This window comes from Anser anser, assembly GCF_964211835.1.
Source record: "Anser anser genome assembly, chromosome: 2".
In the NCBI taxonomy this organism is placed as follows: Eukaryota; Metazoa; Chordata; class Aves; order Anseriformes; family Anatidae; genus Anser; species Anser anser.
In genome coordinates this window covers 47574606-47592345 of record NC_139721.1, presented here as the reverse complement: position 1 = coordinate 47592345, position 17740 = coordinate 47574606, and positions in this window count along the sequence as shown.

Here is a 17740-nt window from a genome sequence, read left to right as displayed (position 1 = left end):
ATGCTCAGCCTGCTACTAAGCCAGATGACCATGATGTCTGAAGCTGCGCAATGCCGCAGGATGGCATCCATCTGCTATAAAATTCCAGTTGCATAGGCATCATCCTATTTGTATTAATAAGATTTATATTCCCAGAATTAATGAACATTCCTTCAAGCATCCTGACAGCAGTTCAAAAACAACTGGCAAAAGTAATGGATGTCACAAAAGCAATGATGAGATTGTTAGTCTCAGCTGCAGTTTGAAATTCCTGTCTTCAGGGACTATTCTGCACTGTGGGAAAAAAAAAATAGAAATAAAAGCTGTAGAGGGTTGGGGTGCATGATGGAACGTCACACCATAGGGCATCTTCCTAGACTGCTGAGGGGCACATTTGAAAAAATGTGGTAATGTGCATATGCAATTACATTTCATTAAAGATGAGACTACTGTACGCTGCTGTTGCAAAGTGATATGGACACACTTGTGTTTGATATTCCTAAATTGTTGAGCTTAGAGTGGACTGGTTCATCTTATTTATGACTATTTGGAGGTGCAGCCTCAGAAAGGTGTATGTGAAGTATTTCCTCAGCTGGTCTTACTCGATATTCTTTGTTTAAACCTATATCAAAAACTATTTAACAAGTAGTGAAAAGTCTATTTTAGCAACTGCCGTGGCTCTCCCCCACCCCATTTTTGTCTAAAATCTGGACAAAGATCTGTAAACACACACTACAGAATTAAGCATGAAACTAAACTCAGTGCAACTTAGTGAGACCATAGGAACAGTCAGTCAGCATGTTTTTGCACCACATTGTTCCAAGACAAATTCTGGTTGAAAAGAATTACATCAGTGTTTAGATCAAAATAATCTACATTATCCTAACCTTATGACATCATGATAGAGTACAGTGCCAATGCATATTAAGAGCTTTTTGCACAATTTTAGCTAAAATTTATCCTAATTATCCTAATATATCCTAATAAATCCTAAGATTTATCCTAATTCCTTGAATTCAAGTTAATTTCCATAGAACTCCATTGATTTCACCTCTTTGATTCTGAGAAAATGTTCCATAAGGCACTGGCTACTACATTATTAAACACATACAGACAAGGTTATCAGATCTTGACAGCTGGCAGGTGTTGAAATCCTTATTTTAAAGATTGCTATAGTTTGTTTTTGGTTTTGTTTTTCTTTTTCTTTTTTTTTTTAAATCAATCTAGAAGTAGTGTATTGATAGGTGATAGGATGCACAGGCAATCAATGTATTTACAGAGGAAGATACAGAATCTCTAATATTCATTATTCAGTGCTCCAGCCGCTTATATGTGTGTATGTGAATTATGTGCAGTATTACTAAAACAAAAAAGTACAATATGAGGCAATTTTCAAAGACTGATGATGATGACAGCATGTGCCCTTTTAACTGAAGATTATTTTTTATTTCAGGTCTCTTCAGTAAGAGGATAACTTCTGTAAAATAACAAAGTTAATTGTAGTTAGCACTGAAATGATAAATAAAAGATTTGACTCTCTACAGGAGGCTATTTTTTCAACTGATAAAAGGGGAGAGATGTCTGACAGAATAATGGGATTAATTTTAAAAACATGCTTAGCTTTGGACATTATGTCCAAAGGCAATGGCATGATTACTGTTGCCTTTAAAGAAAATACAGAAGTTTAATTTTAGGGAAAACACTGGAAATACTAAGACAGTAAGCATTTGATTGGCTTTGAGGACTTAATAGACTGTTTAGTTACCTTTCAAATTGCTGGCTGACAAACCAAAGGGTACATTTCAAACAAGTTGTCTGTTGTTCACAATCTCAGCTACTACTGGCTTTACTGGAAATCATACTGTTAATATATTTTGTAATAAGTCTACATTTTCTTGAGCCAATTGTTTTTGTACCACTACCTTTTCCTACCAAGCAATGTAGCCAGGCAACACTCACACAGTTTATTGTGCTGATTAAAGAAAAAAAACTTGTTCATGTTTTCTGAAGATTTTCTTGGAAAGTGAGATCCTCACCACCTTGAAATTAATTTATTTTCAAACAATGCAAAGAGTATTTTGTCACATGAACACACATGAACACACAAGCATTTGCATGTTCACACATTGAAGCAGAGTAAAGATATTATAGGAAACTACTTTGAATTTCCTGACCTTCACAGAACTAAGGTTTCAACCTTAATCAGTGCTAACACAGTTTCTCTCCCCACCCATCTTTTCACAATACAATAAAATTTTATTTGAATATTGTTGAGTGTGTTGTAAAGTCCCAGAAAATTGAAGTGGCAACTCTCCAGGACCCGACTGTGCTAAGGGAAGAGATAAATTATCTTTCTTGTAGGAGTGAGAGATTGCTTCATGTTTAAAACCTCTCTTCTATTACAAATGAATCACAAGCACTTGGATTTTGCACTGTGACCTCCCTTCAATGTCCATGAAGAGAATCACATAAATGTCAACTAAAGCAGGCCTTCACATAGGATGGGCTTTGTAAAGAGTCTCAGAGGGAGTGGGGGCTTTGCTGTCTTAAAAACAAAACAAACAGAAAAAAATGAACAAAAAACATTGTCAAAAGGTGTTTTTGGGGACAGGTGTATTATTATTCATTGCAGCAACTCAACTCTTCCAAGTTTTGTTGTTTTAAGCAAAAAAAATGTTAGGAACATTTTAGATTAATATTAATATAACTTCTAGCTCTGAAACAGAGGGCATTCGTAACATTTTTAAAAAATGAATAAAATATGCTTTGAAAATTATTCTTGTCATACCAGACATATAGTTTTATACCAGACGTATACTTGCCCTGCAGAATTTGTCTGTCTTTCTGTATGTAATAACAGAGTTCTAACATTAATAAACAGAAACCTAAGTAATATAAGTACCTCTACACAGAACATTAACTGCAATGCTAGCATTCCTTTTCATTGTTAAATTTTAAATCCAAATACACGAGAGAAAATAAATCATTCTATATAACTGCAGAAACCTTTCTCCCCCAGATTCTTTTATTTTCCCCTCCAAGACTTTTTCATGCTGTTTTAGTGGTAACATAACATGCTAACTTCTTTATGCTGCAGTTTGCTGATAGGAAGTTTTATTGTACATGTTAATATAGGAAAGCTACAAGAAAGTTGCTTGATCTTCTTCCAAGTTTTAAATACCAATTTTAAGCAGCAATAGTCTCATTCACTAATTACTGTTTATTTCTTACATGCTGCTGTATTTTTCCTTTTCTTATTTTCTCTCTCTACTGCAGCTGAGTGTCTTTAATTGCAGCACAATTTTTCATTCTGTTCAGGTCAGTTTTATTTCCCTCCTCCCCTCAAATTTAGCATTATTTATAGAGAAAAATACTGATTGCTCTGTTATTTTTGGCTTTTGAAAAAAGTAGGCAATCTATCCTTGTATTGTGATAAAACTAAGGTTAAGGTTGAATAACATTATAAAGAAGGTGTGGACCAAAACTGTAAAAGCTGCTTAGCTAAAATGTTTTTTTCCAAGAGGTCTTCTTCCCATTCAAGCAATAATTCTCAGTGATGGAAAGTTAGGATCTCATTGCTAAAGCAAAACAAGCAAACAAACAAACAACAAACAAAGCAACACCACCACCACAACCAAAACAAAAACAAAAACCAACAACAATTATCCTTTCTATTGATAGGCTAAAAAAAGAAACAGGGGCAAAATATCATTTTTTTTTTCTTTTTTTTCTTTTTTTCTCCTACTTCCCAAGAGGATCTACTCTTGTTCTGGATGCTTTAGATATGAAACAGCCATAGTGTTCTACTTCCACATATTCTTCTTATGTCTTCTCTCCTCTGCCGGTTGCTCCTCTGACTTGAGCCTCCAGCCTTTCCCTCAACTTTGCCTCTAAAGTCAAGAAATGGAAATGGAAACATTAATGAAGGTTTTGCTTCTATTGCCCAGACTCATGGTCTCTTCAGGCATCCTCGTGGCTTTTCTAGCACAGTTTAATGCTTCAAGGGAAAAGAATAAGCTTCCCTGTAGCTTTAGTGTCAACGAACTGAACTTTAATTACTCTGCACATTCTTCAGGGAAAGAAGCCCTCTCTCATTGTGTACTTCTATATGTGTCTATGTGTTCAAATGACATCCAGCAAAATGGGATCTTAACCCAAAACTGAACCTAAAAATTGCTCACAAGATAATCCCTACAAACTTATGTTCATTACATGCTGTGTTCATTCCCTCTCATAACTTTCTTTCCTCTCTGCACAGTTTTTTTTCCCCACCTCTTTCTGTTTCTTACACTGTATTCATAATGCAGTGAAATCTCAAGATATTTAAACCAAAATATTTAATAAACCAGTATTTGATAAAACAATTACTAAGCCCCCCCACTTCCCCCCCCTTTTTATATATCTAAAGGATATTAATGATGGTAATAAGACACTACTGAGAATTTGCATGGTAGAACATAAGTGCAGCATAATAATAAGCCTCTTAGCAAAACTTCTTTTGACATGTTTATATTATTGACACTGCATTCCAAGTTCCTACTGAGTTTAGGACCTTTTTGTTCTGAGCACTAAGCAAGCAAAGAAGAAAAATAATTCCTAAGATAATGAGGCTAGTTTTAGACTTGGCAGAGGGAGTGAAAGTAGGAATTTATTCTTCATCTTGAAGTAGGATGGTGAAAAAGGATTGTGTACTCTCTATTCTTGAGAGTATCTTTATCCTGATAAGACTTAGCTTATGATAATGATATTATAAAAGACGTTACAGTTGAATAAACCTCTTAAGACAACCAAGAAAAGGAGGCTCTGTAAATTGAGTATATGCTGTCCTGTGTATTCTTAAATTAAAAAAATCCCAAATTTTCAGACAAGTCAGTAACTAAGGCAGGACTGTTCAGCAATATGCTATTACATAGTACTCGAAGCTTAATAAACATTGACTTATGCTCTTAGAGGTCTGATAAGTACTTAAATTACAGTTATTGTTGGAACACTCTGCTGAGGTTGTTATAAAAATAGACAACTTGTAACTGCCAAATAAAGTTCTCTTGAAAAAAAAAAAAAGACATAAATTTCACGTAAAAGATTTTTGGTAGCTGACTGAGTAAAAACCACAGAACACCCATTAAGAAGCTTGAAAACCTCTGCTACAATTTTATATTAATTTGTTGTAACATTTATGTTAAATAAGCCTCTTTAATCCTAACTCTTTAAAATACCCTCAAGCCAGTTAGATCTTCAGTTCCTTTTCCATCTTCACAAGAATACTGAGAACTTAGAGCAGCTTACTGCAAGTGTAAAAGATTTTGAAATTCCTACTTTCCTCTGCTCACAAGGCTGCAATAGAGGACAGGTTTATATCACGGGGGAAGAAAAAACTTGTACAATGGCAAAACAATTAAGTTTAGTCTCACAATCTGACTGAAATCTATCTTTTCTAATTGAAAAGCCAACAGTAAATATTAGTCCTTTCCAAGCAGTAGTTTCTCTTTCAATCATTCTTCCCATCTCATCACCTGATGTGTCAGGGATTTTTGTTGGCACATGCAGTAAACGGAAGAGATGCTTAAGCTAAAGCTATGATGTGGAAAGCATTGACTGAAGGAGATAGGTGTAGATGCTAGAAATTTTTGTCCATCCATGTCACTTTGTAAAGCTACCAAGGCAATTATGTCACAGGATTTGTCTTAAAAATATAAAAATAAACCAATATTGCCACTGTACAAGCACAGATTCCCAAGTCTCTTCTAGATAGGTATATTTCTGTTACCCAGTACAGCTTTACAATAAAAATTAGGAGCAAACAGCAAACATGGGATCAAAAAGAGATATTCTTTCCCTCTAAGGTTGAGGTAGGATAAACAGCAAAATTATTCTCCTTTCCCCACAGTGCATAGTGTGATCAGAAGTATTCATTTCTGTTCAAATTTCACAACTCTGTTGATTTTCAATTCAAAAATCAATTTTTAACTCAGCAGCAATATGGTTTCCTCTTCAATAAATATTAAACCCAGAGATTTTCCTTGAGTTGTGGATTCTTTAATGTTTGAACTGAATAATTATTAAGTCCTAGATGATTTATTTGGTTACAGAGTTTTTTCATCATCATTGCTTCAATGGCTATTTTGCTATTCCGGCTGCTGCAGATGTGTTATAGACGTTTTTGTAATCTCTATCCAGTCGCATGCTGTTCAACCCTTGCCAAAATTGTCTTCACATTTTCCACTAATAAAATCACAGTATAGAGAAATTGTCACATTTATAGCGTTACTATAAATAATAATCCCTTAAGACTTAATATACTGAAAGGGCGAATAAAACAATGGCTTTCAAGATGGCTGAGGCTGTGAAACTTGTCTTTAAAGACTATTTTTTTTCTTTTCATTGCTGTTCTCACAGACTTTGCCATCAATTCATCCTGTCTGAAGAAAACATAAACTGCTCAACAACAAAGTAAAATTAAGGAGATTTTCTAACTCCTAAAAGAGATTAAAGTATATTCAATCTCAAGAACATTAGTTAGGAAGCCTGCTTTACTCACATCTTTTTCATCCTTCCACCCACAGAAAGAACTGTAAAAACTGAATTGTGTAGACACTCTATTACTCTGAGGAAAAAAAAAAAAGTTTGCATTTGGAGATCAGGTAGGTGTGCACAATAACTTTCTCTATATTTTTTTTATTAAGTACCTATATGGTAACATCCCCTAAAATGTACTAATATTACATAAAGAAAAGAGTCTTGAGGAGGTCTGTAATTTATTTTCAGTGGAAAACATAAAATGTACATACTCTAGGGAAGATGGTTGAGGGGATGAAAGAACATTGTTTCTTCCATTAAACAGGCTGGTTGTATGTATCAAGCACAGAGTGGAGCATGGCTCCTCAACCAGATAGTCTACTCCTGCGCGCTGCCCAGTGATGTTGTGTGGTGTGTGACCAGCATCACTCCACCATGAAAGTATTTGCAAAACACAACAACAAGCAGCTGTCTGAAAATGTTTAGGCAGTTTCCACAAAGTATAAAAAGGGCACGTTTAAATTTTATGGAATGGGTAGAAACTAGTCAATGTTCCTTTTAAGTAACTGGTACAGAAGATCCAAATGTGTTGTTATGGTTGAAGGACAAACCGTGCTTTAGATCCTGCTTGGGTGTCTTTAGGACATTTGTCAAGGGACAAACTTAGTTTCCTTTACTCCTCAAAAAACATGAAGCCTATCTCAGCATTATGGGCACAGTCTGACCTGGTTCAAGCAAGCCTTTCCTGCCAAAGAACCTGTGATCAGCACACAGAGTAAAAATGATTCAAAGTGAAGTATTCATTCATTTGAAGAACAAAGAAGATCAGGAAATAGAGACAAAAAGATAAATATACATACGTACATAATGTATACATATAACCTCTTAACTACATCTTAATTTTTACTTTCAAACCTCAGTAAGTCAATTTTGGCCCAGTTCTGGTCTGGTAAAAATACACTAAGCTTCTGCAGTGTGTTTCATGGAGCTAGTGGTAACTTCACAGTGATACAATCTCAGCCTTAGGTCAAGAGGATTAAACTGAGTGACACTTAGAGCTGTTCAACATAGTGTTTCATCCAGTTAGTAGATGTACATGTGTCTACCTCTAAATCTTAGAAAAAGTGGGAAAGAAGGACATCAGAAACCACTCCTAAAGATCCCAAGCTTGATTTTTAAATAAATGATAATTGTAATAGGATTTCTATTGCACAGAATCAGCTCTGTGCAACCTTTTTCTCAATTAAACAGTCTGAAATTTAGGTATATTATGGAAAAAGAAAAAGAAAAAAGAAAAAGAAAATTAAAAAAAATAAATATGAATTTGGTGTGCAGGAATATTGCAATGTTCAAAATGAAACTAAGATACTAGATGGTGGACTGAGTGTAGTTCTAGATGTTAAACCATGTGGACAAGCTGAAAGTAGAATGAGAATAATTGAGAATTTAGAAAATCTGACATGCGAAGGAAGACTACAAAATCATGAGATGCTTTCCATAAAGAAGAGAGACAGGGGAAGGACTTGATTATGAACTCAAAATATGTAAAGAGTTGCTTGAAGAAGAAATTTGGAGAGCAATATGGCATAAGAAACAAAGGAATGTGTAAGGAATTAAGTGCTCTCAGACCTCCCAGGTATCCATGTCTTGTAGCAAGGCCTGGTGGAAGACAGTTACAACCCAGTATATAGGAAGATCACATTAAGGGCCAACTAGATAAGCTGGATTTATGGGACTGTGTGTGATATCTCAGAGGGTATTAAGAGACCTGGTCACCGTGAGACTGCTATTTGTCATCTTTGAACTTGTGTCTTACCAGCATTCCCGTTTGCAGGTGCAATGAGAGCTTCGCTATTTCATAACTTGAAATCAAAGCTAGGGCACAATTATTGCTATCCATTAAGTTGTCTAATGCCTAACATGTTAAACTCTGAGAATTTCTCTACTTAGATTCCTGTAATTACTTTAAGTTGACACGATGCTATTTGTGAATATTAACATGATACTACTTATGAATATTCACATGCTGGTACTTATGAATATTTGCATTATAGTAAAATGTGCAGTAAATATATTACCAGATGAGTGTTTTGTTTCCCATCCCTCATGCCCTGCACTAGTTTCCTGACCTCTTTTAGTTCACAGCTGAGGGGCAACAGTAGAGAGCATTTCCTGTTTTCTCATCTTTGTTTTTGAGTTTTCCGAAGATGAGTCAGTCTGGTCTAGAGTTGTACCTGAAGCAGTAGGCTGAAAGGCAGGGTATATTAGCTCTCTGCTAATTTGCCTCTCTGGCTGCTGAGCCAAAGCACACTCACAGCTTCCTAGCTTGGAGTTCAGCCAAAATGAATCTGTGACTACACTTATCCGAGCAGATACACACTTCAACATTTAATTCCTTTTTATGAACATCATTCTAAAAAAACCTTTCCTCTTTTAGTATAGGAAGCCACTGTCTTTATACATGGCTTAGCATCAGTGTTGCTGAAGGCAATGGGAAACAGAAGCCATTTTGAAAGAGCACTAGTCTTTGTGTTTTGCTGGAAAAAATGTGTGCACCAGCTTCTAATGAAAGTAAGTTTCATCCCTGTGTTTTTATTGTTATTTTCAAAGGCTAACCATGTGCTTACTTTACTGCATCTATTCTAAACAGAGGCAAGGAGGGTGGGATAAAGAAGGGTGAGTATGTGAGTGTGCATTTAAATGGAGAATTGCACAGGAGAACAAGTGTCGGCTGTATGGTCCTGCAGTGGAGATCAGGGAGCTGTGAGGAAGCCCAGGGTGGACACCTCAACCACGTGGGCTCCTGTGCCACTAGAAAGAGAAAGAAAAAGATGCTTTCATCTGTCTTTAAGAATCATTCCTTCTAATAAACTTTCCTCTGAATGTGAAAATCCAGACAGATGCCTGAGGTTATTCCATGATTTCACTGGACATCAGGCATCAGAGATGAGGTTGGTTGTGTTCCTCAGCTGTGCAGAGCTGTTCCTTAATTTTTAGGTTTAACTTCTAACATTTTTATTTGTATATATTTGCACATTTAAGTTATATTTTGGTTGTATTATGTATAAGGTTTTGGGACAGATAAATACAACACCCCTGTTCTAACAAATTTTTAATGGGATTTTCCATCAGAATCCCTTCCTGTGGAAGATGGGGTTTTGACAAAAATTTGACAGTTTCAGAAACTGTAAATCAAGTTTCTTTGTCAAGAAAACAATAAAATCAATCATTTATGATTCAAAATAATGTTTCAATTACAAGTTTAAGTTAATTAAATAAAATCTTAAATAAATGGCAGAAATTGGATTGTTGACTGAATTGTTTAAAATGAGCTAGATTGTATCGAATATTCTTGAGATCTAATTTTTTTTTCTTGATTTAGGTGAGAAAAGATGAGAAAATCTTGACCTTTCTTCATGATGATTAAACTGTTTCCCATACAGATTTAATTTCTAACAGTTATGAGAATATGTTTTAGTATAGATTTCAGATATACACTGTCGACCTTAACTGTGTTTTATTGTAGGCTTCTATGGCAAATTTATTAACTGACACCAATACATTAAAACTTAAAAGGAGGCCGTATTGTAAGCTAACCACTTATATAGACAAATGGAGGCTTAAATTCTGTCCCAGCTCCTGTTCCCCCTTTCACCTTCCAGCACTTCATTAAATGAAATGATTAACACTGATCACATGCAGCTGTAGAAGAAAGTGGCAAGATTTGTAAAGGACACTGTTTTATGTGGTAGCTTACATCATAGTCTCACAGCCACTCCTAAAATCATAGAAACATAGAATATCCTGAGTTGGAAGGGATCCACAAGGATCATCGAGTTCAGCTCCTGGCACCACACAGGACCACCCAAAAATCAGACCCTGTGCCTGAGAACGTTGTCCAAATGCTTCTTGAACTCCAACAGGCTCAGTGCCATGACCACTGCCCTGGGGAGCCTGTCCCAGTGCCTGAGGACCCTATTGGTGAAGAATCTTTTCCTAATATTCAACTTGAATCTCCCTTGTTGCAGCTTCATGCCATTCCCTTGGGTTCTAATACATACATATTTATATAAACATACATATAATGACAAAGTACACTCCACAAAGTATATTCTGTTTACCTGCATGGCCTTTGCCATGCTTAGATTCGCCTTCATTTGACTATACTTCATTCATGAGATGATCTGATTGCCATTCTAGTGATTGCAGATGAAGATGAAGTAGAGCTAAATGTTTACTTGAAAAATCAGCTTTACCTCTGCATTTCTTGATTTCTTCATAATACTGATATTTTTAAAGCAGCATTTCTTGACAGTAGTTTTTGTTAGAAATTGTATTCCTTTGCTACTGGAAAAATAACCACTAACTCAACATATCCATTGTGTGATATACCTCTATGTACAGAATACTCATGCTGTGGACAAATATCAAGAATTATCACACTGTATTTCCCATTACAAATTGTAAAGATTCATGGTTTGACAGAGTTCAGACATGTCAAAAGGGAGAGTTAATGAAATATAGGTGACCAAATAGGAGAGAGAGGAAAAGGGTAGGAAATGATGCAGGTAATTTTAACACAGATGAAGCAGTGTGGAGCAGCAGTCATTTGGTGCCAGTAAACTGCAGCACTGTCCTTTTTTCTGTTTCTTCTGGATGTGGAAGGACATTTCAAAGAGATAACAGCATAGCTGTTTAAGGGATATATGTTTTTGACACCCCTTGATTAGGACTATACTTGAGAACAGTTTACATGGGTCCAAATGTATATGTGTAGTCATATACTGGTGTATATTATGCATATATACATACATATAGGTATATATATAGGGAGAGATATGTAACATGTAGTTAACTATATATTTAGTATGCAACATTGTTCAGCTTGCCAGAGTAAATATGACCATTTTGATCACTCCATGTCATCTCTCTATATATGTAGCATACTGGGGGCTGTTTTTTTTTTTCTTATCTGAATGGTGAGTGAGATATAGTTTGTTCTGATTCATTCTATGTCAGTACAAATACGGCCTGTATTTTAGCTGGAGAATTTTTACTGTGAGTGGATGGAAAATGATGTATGGAACAGAAAAAAAACATAGTTTAATTTTTTATTTTATTTTTTTTAACTCACAAGCAGAACAGGGAACATAGACTGTTGGATAAAAAAGCAGTTAAAAAAGTCTCTTTTGATTTGTAAACTGAGCAGATTTAATCTGGAAATCACCAAGGGAAAATAAATACAGTGCATGATAGATGGAATTTTTATAGCGTCATTTTTTTCTGACCAGAGTTACACTTTAACAGTTCTGCTGACAAGATAGACGTTCCAGAGGAGTCTTACGCCTCACAGAATTTTAACTGCAAGCCTTTATACTTAACACGTATCTCCTAAGGCAATAAGACACATTGCAATCAACACTAACATCATTTAAACCTGCGTCAGCCAGAAACTACAAGTCTATGTCAGTTATGATTGCTGCCCATTAATGCTATCCTTCATTATTATACTACCTATTATTTTATCACTTGTTATTATACCACCTATCTCTAGGTGGTATGAATGCAGTTTGCATTATCCAGTAGATGTAAAATGAAATTATATGCTCATAGAAGTGTTATTGTTATCGTTTCAAAGTCATGCAAACTTGTTTTAGTAATTAGTCCCATATGGGAAAGGAGACTAGCAATGGTAACTAGAGATTTGTAGGACATGCATTTGCTGCAGTAAGGCAACTAGAATAAGGGGAGAGCCTGAGGGGTGATAATTTTTAGAGGAAGAATACAGCATGAGAAAAGACAGTAGGAAAGTAAAAGAACAGAAAAAGACAGAAAAAGAAAAGTGCAAAGTGAATACTGGCACTAAATCCAGCAGAAAGTGGTAGAGGAAAAAAGCAGATATCCAAGGGAGTGAATAAGCCTTTAGTTATCCATAAGTGGTCCCATTACCAATTTAGAATTCATTACAAGCATTAGCATGGCAGCCATCAGCATCGTTTCTGGAACCTCCCTAAATGCTTTCTTTCATCCTTGTGAAAACCTCCAAAGCATAGCAATACAGTGTGACTGGCACGGAGCCAATTCAGAGCTTCTCAGCTGCATAATAAAAACAAAGTTATACTACCAGAGGGCTGAAAAAGTGGGACCAGGCCAGGGTCCTCTCCTGTCACTGGAATGGGCAAAGATGAGATGCGAAAGAGCTACTGGGAGGGAAGCTCATTCCTGCTCTGGATGACGGGACAGACTTGTGCTCCTCTGGAGGGATTTTCATCCCAGGCCTCCTGCTGGCACCTTGTCAGCAGGAGCAGCAGTGATGACCAGGAAGATCTCCAGGGCTTTGGCACAGCAGCCTGCTTTGCTAAGAACCTACTGTTATCCCAACTGCACTACGTCTGGATTCCCTCCACTGCCAGCTGAAGATCAAGAGAGACCAACCGAATTGCTTGATAATTTGGGCATCTCTGGTTTCATAATATCTGATAACGTGTGTCTTGGTGTTTTCAATGATGACAGCTGAGGAAGAAACAATGGAGATATGTTGAGTTGAGAATGCTTTTTGTCAAATAACGTTTGTTGGAAAATGAATGATTTGAGTACAGCTAAACCTTTGTAGAAAATTGTGCTGAATTAGCCATACAATTTTAGTTGATAAAGCTTGCAACATTTTAATGCTTTATAAATATACTTATTTAGCTTTGCCCCAAGTACTTCAAATAAAATTTCAATTAAGATCAGTAATGTAAAAAATAATAATAATTAAAAGCATCCAAACCAAAGTGAAACCCATTTTTAAGTTTGACAAACTGCTTCCTTTCAAAAGAAATTACTTTTTTTTTTTTTAATGTCAGCAGTAAATGTGGGAGAAATTACAGACAAATAGATCCTAAAATGAGAACTATGCCTGTAGCTTCTCTGAGGCTATTACTCTTTGATCTGCCTTTAGAAGGCATTTGTGTAGTCCTCCAGTAATTGAGACAACATTGGTTTGGCATTTCATGTGGATGCCCTGGAGGCTTTCAAGGCCATGTTGGATGGGGCTTTGAGCAGCCAGGTCTGGTGGAAGGTGTCGCTGCCCATGGCAGGGGGATTGGAACCACATGACTTTTAAGGTCCCTCCCAACCCAAACCGTTCAATTATACTATGATATTGCATCACAGAACCGTTGGCCTAATTTCCCTTTTGAGCTCAGATATGAGGGCATGCTGTTTGATCCCTGTGTCAGGTTTACATAACTAGATTCCACGACACTGTGAATGTTGAAGAGTCCTCTGTTTTGATTATGATTCCTTCTCTTTCACCTGTTACTCTAGATGAGTAATGTGAGGAACTGTTTACTGCATGGCATTCACTGCTACTGGAAAAAAGTGCCTAATTTCAAGTAACTGTGTACCCTTTCAGCAATGTTTTCTGGTTGTTTAATGCAAGTAATACTAACTAATCATCTTCAACTTTTATAATGACATCTAATGTTCAAAATATATCCTAAAATGCAGACTTCTTCCAGCTCGCCATTCATGTATTCACCAGGAACCATTTAGTGACAGTGCTGGGTTGAATAACACAGACTTGGTCTTCATTGGAGTTTCCATGAAAACATTTTGAGTTTGAAAGTGTAGAAGAAAGCAACAGCTTACCTGAGTGAGCCTCAAGCTTGTAGGGAGCAGAAGTTGCAAGCAAAAACATTTTTAAAAAATAATTAATTTATTTCCTTATTTTATTTCATTAGTTGAAGCAAAACAACATTTTCTCCAGAGCAGGTAGACATTAACACTGAGTCAAAGAAGTTTTTCTATCAGTATCATTTATTATGCTGAGTTGGTAGTGCTGCATGCAACCCAGTTCACACAGGAGAGAAGATTCCTCAGAAACCTTCCAAAAATACTGAGCTCAGGGTGGTTACTAATCAGTAACAAAAGAGGATAAAGGGAAGAAAGTCAGTAAAACTGGTGTGTGGTGTGGTGAGGTCATGGCACCCTGTAGTTTACATGGTGTTCATCGTGAGTAGGTATCTTCATTGCCCAAGTCCATGTGTCAGCAGAAAAGGACTGGTGAGGGGACTTAAATGAACAAGGTGGTTCCAAGGAGAATCCTGCACAGACGTGGCATGTGTTTAGAGCGTTATGGAAAGCACAGTGAAAATAATGGGAAGTCTGGCATACTGTCGCTGATATTACTTATTGAGCGTAGGTAGTGGCCAAAGACTGAAGTCAGATAAAAGTGCAAAGCAGAGCTGGGAATCAATGTAGTAAAGAAATAGGAGGCTGATACATTCAATCAGAGATGTTTAGACCACTGGTCAGTAAGTATGCTATCAGCAATAACATCCTCCAGTGCAAATGGAAGCAACATGTACTCTAGTCAGATCAGAAAAGATGTGGTTACAGCAGTTAAACCTGGAAATGTGAAACCTGACTGAGACTATTATTATTGTTATGGCCATCAGTATTATTAATATTTGCCTGAACAGACAGAAATGAGGAGGTACTATGTATGTAGAGAACAGAGTAACAAGATTTGGATTTGACAGCCGGGAGGCAATGTAACAAAGCATAGTTCCTACGTACATTTTTAAATACCCCAGCAGTCCTTTTTTTTTGGGTTGTGTTAGTATCTTATTGTATACAGAATGAGTCTCAAAGGTGCCACATACTTGTTAGCTCACCATCATAGCATATTTCCAGCTTGTCCCATCAGTATTTTATGTAGAAGAGTTATATCCGTTGTAGAAACTGAAAGCCTATTTCAAGTCTGTCCTTATTCTTTTTAGCTATTAAATTGCTCCAGTTCAGTGTAAGGGTTTGAGGCTTTTTGTTATTTATTTGCAATAGAGGAATTTTACAAGAGAAAAAATCCACATATAAATCAAGCTCCTGTTTGGAAACAGCTCATTATCTATGACGTACAAATATCCTATGCAACTAATGCATGTGGCAGGGAGCACAGGGTTTGTCAACTCTGTAGAGGTGTTCCCTGCCACCCGTCAGGACTCTGGCAAGTCTTTCTTGTGCAGAAGGGCAAGGGACAGTACTTTTGGAGACAATGAGAGTGCTCACGGTATTGAGAGCCTGGAAGGAGAGGCTCATCTGAGAAAGGGAGCATAGGGAAGAGGAAGAAGAAAGTTTTCCTTGAGGGATGGTTCTTTCAACTAGCAGACAACCTGCTAGGTCAGCAGGCCTTGCTTAAAATGTTTCAGGAAAGAACAAAAGAGCTGGAAAGCCCCTCACTATGTCCAAGTTGCTGGTAAGGTAAGGATGTCCTGTGCCCTCAGGCAGGGCTGCTGAGTAGGGTTGGCCAAAACCCAACAGTTTCCCTTTGTGAAAAATCTCAAGGTTGTTTTTGATGTCAGCATACACAAGACTGAGGCTTCCTGATAGTTATCATGGAAAGACTATGATGAATCTATTAGCCAGTGAAATAAGCCTTTTGCAGGGGAACAACCTGTTCATGTACAACAGAGTGAGGATGTGAGTCTGACTCTGTGTGTAAGTGTATTGTGTGTGTGTGGTGTGTGTGTGTGAGCGTATCGAGCAGTGTACTGGATAGCTATGAAGGGGCACAATCTCCCTTTTTACATTTTTAAAGAAATTTTTGCTAGCCATCAGTGTTGCCCCACAGAGAATAAATTGGCCCTAGGGGCTCCACCAGCTCTGCCTGTTCCTGCCCACCTCTCCTGGGCATCCCCCAACCCTGCCCAGGGCCCTGGATCTCCCTGCAGCCCCCCTGAGGCCCAATTTCAGAGCCCTTCCCCACTGCCCTCACAAATGGTGCTCATTGTCACTCACTTGTCAGAGGCTTTGCCCAGTGAGGAATTTGTGTCTCCCACAGAAGATGTGGAGGAGAGGAAGAGCAGAGGAGGAGGGAAAACGGCTGTCTTTTTTAGCACTCCTTTTCACCCCAAATATCTGTAAGTGAACCCAGTTCCTTCCCCCACTGGGATCCCTCTATTTCACTTTGAAAATCTGCTCCTTGTTAGGTTAAATCAGGATTCTCTGTGCTGTGCCTAATGTGTTATATAGGGAATTTAGTAATAACGCTTAAAATCCCTTCCAATTTAAGTTTAAATCCTTGTCTACAATTGAATCTTACTTCCTTGACAAAATTATTCTAGATTATTTTTAAACAATCAGATTTGCTGTGGACACGTTTCCCTTGATATGCTAAGCTTCACACTCCTTTCCCCACCTCGGAGTGACTGAGAGCCTGCACACACTCCTCGTCCCTAGAGGGAACGTTTCAAGGACAGAAATTGTCAAGTGACAGGAACAAAGCGCAGGGAAGTGCTGCTCCTCCTCGCTCTCCCACCCAGTCCCTAATAAAGAAAGCTCATAATGCCCATTTTAGGTAGTGTGTTCCTACAACTCGAGTCTCATTATTTCAGCAAAGCAGTGTAAACTGCCAGCTGTATCTTTTATACCTCCAGTCCCGCTTTGCAGAGGAGCTCTTCACTTCTGTTCTGAAAGTCAGTCCCCCTTCCTCTCCCTCCCTCCCCCCCCCCTTTTTTTTTTTCATGCTGCCTTGCTAGATCCTGATCGAAAAGAGGGTAGCGATAGCTCTGCATGTAAGCCTGAGGAGAATAGGCAGGGTAGGTGGGAAGAGCAGCATCAGTCCTTTCTATCACCTGTGTCATTTTCTCTCTTACTTACTAATACCTTGATAATTAGAGGGGTTCTCATTTGGCTTATCCTGGTTCCTTGGTTTAAATGCAAACTATTTGTTACATCCTGCTGACTGTTACTCTGAATAGGAGCATTTCTTCTCCCATCGGCTAACGTTTCACCAAAGCAAAAGTGCAAAGCCCTTTGGGCAGACATCTCCAGGTTCTCAGCCGAGCGCTCATAGAGGGTGAATTCTGGGAACGTACAGAGTGCCTCTGTAGGGCTGCAGCACGAGTGCTGAGCCCTATCTCCTCTAGTGCTGTCCCTACTGGCCTCCAGCCAACTTTAGCCCTTGCTGAACACAAGAAAAATCCAAGTGTTTTTTGGCAGAAATACAAACCACTTGGAGCACTTTGGCGTATGGATGTGAAGTGTTTTACAAGCACCCTTAGAAGCCCAGCACAGCTCTTTGTGTCATAAATTTGTGTAGCATGGACAAGCCTTGAAAAACCACCTAGGAGAGGAATGGGAGGCAACTGATGGCATAATTACTGATCTGGAGAAAAAGGAGGCCAGAAATGGAGGGGAGAGGAGGGACTTTTGATTGGACAAAACCTTAAGAGTGCACTTTGACAAGGCTGGAAATCAG